The following is a 3012-nucleotide window of genomic DNA, read 5'->3' on the forward strand; positions in this document are numbered from 1 at the left end:
CTTTCATTTGGATGTCTTAATGTTTTCTTCTTCTTTTTTTTTATCTATCTATTTCCCCAGTGTACTGTATGTGCCAGTTTTCATCTCTGTGGTGTACATTTTGCATGTGAGGAATAAACGTTACCATGCATGGTCCAAGTTCTGCCTCCTGACTTCCAGGAAAGAAAAAGGTGGGAATGAATTCAAAAGGACTTACTGGTTACTACACACAGTTGCAAAAACACAAAACCAATCGGAAATATGTTCAAGTATGCTACAAATGTGTGTACCAGCTTTACTGAAATGGTTTATTTCTTGTGGGCTTGACTACAACGGCACTCCAAAACATGTACGGGGTGAGATGTAGGATCGAACTGCAACTCAGAGTACCAACTGAACCACAGTTGTTCCATAAACTGTCACAATCGTGTATTTAAATACATGTTAAAGTGAGAAAGCTCAGACTTCAGTGGCTGCAGGTCTCTGTGTGGTTCCTGGAAGCGGGGCAATCAGAATAATGTTGGCCACCGTCTCACTGAGCTGCAGCAGGTCGCAAACTGAATCTGGGAAGGAATTTACTAAGTATGTTATAATACTCATTTATTTAAAATTCTTTTTTTTTTTTAAATTGCAGTACGAGCTAAAAGTCATGAGAATGAAAAGGTTTAAGCCTTCAGCGCGTCAGTCTGGTCTTCATTCAGGTTTTGGGTCGTTCGGCTCGATGGCCGACAGGCTGAACTGGGGACACGCCGCATCATCAACCCTCTTGAATAAATGTCGCGTGACAAGACCGTGGAAATCGCCACACTTTGGGATGTTTCATTCTAAATGCTGTACGAATATAAAAAGTACCAATTCGGTGTGAATCCATGGGGAAATTATCGTCTGCTCCTGTATTTTCTTGCATTATGTGTCCAACCAGTTTCATGTGATTAGATCAGGCCTCAAGAGGCCAGAAAACAAAATGTCTCGTTTTCAAACGGGGTTAAAGGAAATACTGCAAACAGGGCCGATGTAAGATCAATGTGCACGTCTGAAATAACAAAGAAGCTATTGTAGACGTGACAGATCAACATTTAAATTGACACTATGAATCATTACCTTGAGGGAGCGTTATAAAGGAACACAAGAGAAGATGGTGTTCTAAGTGCACGATGTGGAAATGTTTCCAGCTTTCATTGGCGACGGAGTCGGAACGACTCACGGAGCTTCAGGCCGCCGTCTGCAGTGCTTCTCACACTGGATGAACTTCACCGCACCGCTGTAGCTTTCATTATATCCAAACCCCCGGAACATACAGCAGGGCCTGATACACGACTCGGCCTCGGGGAGCACAAACACCATTCATCACGGCCACGGACCGACGGGCGCAGAGGGAGGGAAGGAACACTGGGGAGAAGAATTATTAGCAGGTTTTCAACTTTTACAAGGGAGTTTTCCTCACACACCTAAACAACCCCCCCCCCCCCCCCACACACACACACACACACACAAACACAAACACACGCACACACGCTACAGAGCAGTGACAAGCAGAGACTTTACAAACTCATGGCTCATTAAAGCTCTCCTTGAAAGCCATTCACATTCACACTTGTCAATGGGTGAATGAAGCCACAGCAGCTGCACAGCAGTTTGCCGTTTATCACTCTCGCCTCGGAGCTACTGCATCTCCAGTTAATGTCCGCGCTGCGGGCCTTTCTGTGCAGTTTGGACGTCTTCACAATGGAGAAAATTAGAGCGAATCAGTCTCATCATGGTATCTGACTGTGGTTTTTACTGCGAGTCTGCTCTGTGGCGGGGGCGACCTGCCCCGTGTGTTTCCATCCTTTTGCCACAGTCAGCTGAGATTGGCCACAGATGAAATGTTATAGTTTTTCCACACTTTGTACAATTGTGTTCAATGTGTTTGTCCACACCTACTGCACAAGTATGAGAAAAAACTCCTGTCAAGTTCCTTCAATAACTGAATGCAAGTCTAAGTAGAAAACACAGTTTTGAAGGCTTTGTCATCATTCAAAGTTGTATTTTGCAAAATTATAAAAATTTATTTGTCGCACCTTTTCGGCATTCATTCCCTGGTGCCGTTGGTGACAGTTAAAGAAAATATGGAGTTTCTGTCTATGGACATGCCTAAACTCTTCCCACTGGACTGTATATGTAATTTTAGCTTCGATATTCATTTCAGTGAGTTTTGTAACTGAAAGTGAGATCCAAAGAGTCAGGTTTCACATTATGCATTAACAGAGATAATAAATGTGTCGTGACGCAGTCAGAGAGGAAAACCTCTTCTCTCATGGGGGTTTGGTTGTCGTGTTGAACTGAAAAACATCATATTCGGATGGACTTTCTAACACGTCAGACATGTCATTCACCTTTTAGAAAAGTTACTAAGATATTACAGTATAATTAACAGCAGTACGACACTACCACAAGGAGTCAAGAATGATCATATTTCTTTTTATATAGGATTTTATCATATTTAACTGAGTGCCTATTTTGATTTTATTCTTCATCTACGTCATGATGACCCCTAACAATGTAAAAGTGTTTTTGCTTTTGTTTTTTCCCCACTTCTCTCTGCTGCTGTGTTAATGTTGTCACACTGGTGACTCTTTAAAACCTCTTCTCCAAAGATCTCCTTCATTCCAAAAGGCCGGGCAGTGAACAAATAGTGCGCGGGAACAGTGTGCATTTCTCCGTCACCTGAGCATGCCGATACACTCACAGTAATTATATACAGCAAAGAGATCTACTTTGCAAAAAGTACTTCAAACCGAGAATTTGCAGAACTGTGCAAAAGCTTTGAGGCAAAAGACATCATGTGCAATACCATCAAGAAAGCGTCTTTGAATTCTGCTGCAGAGGTTTGTGATCGCGAAAATCCAACCAGCATCATTGAGAGCAAAGACTCCTGGGAACGAGCCAGATTCCAGCCAGTGTACCTGCACAGGAGACCCGTGGTTCAACCTGCATACGAGGCTGTGTGGAAATGGTGGATAATAATGGTAAGTATTAATAACTGCCTAAGGC

The sequence above is a fragment of the Lipophrys pholis genome, assembly GCF_963383615.2.
Source record: "Lipophrys pholis genome assembly, chromosome: 3".
NCBI classification, from domain to species: domain Eukaryota; kingdom Metazoa; phylum Chordata; class Actinopteri; order Blenniiformes; family Blenniidae; genus Lipophrys; species Lipophrys pholis.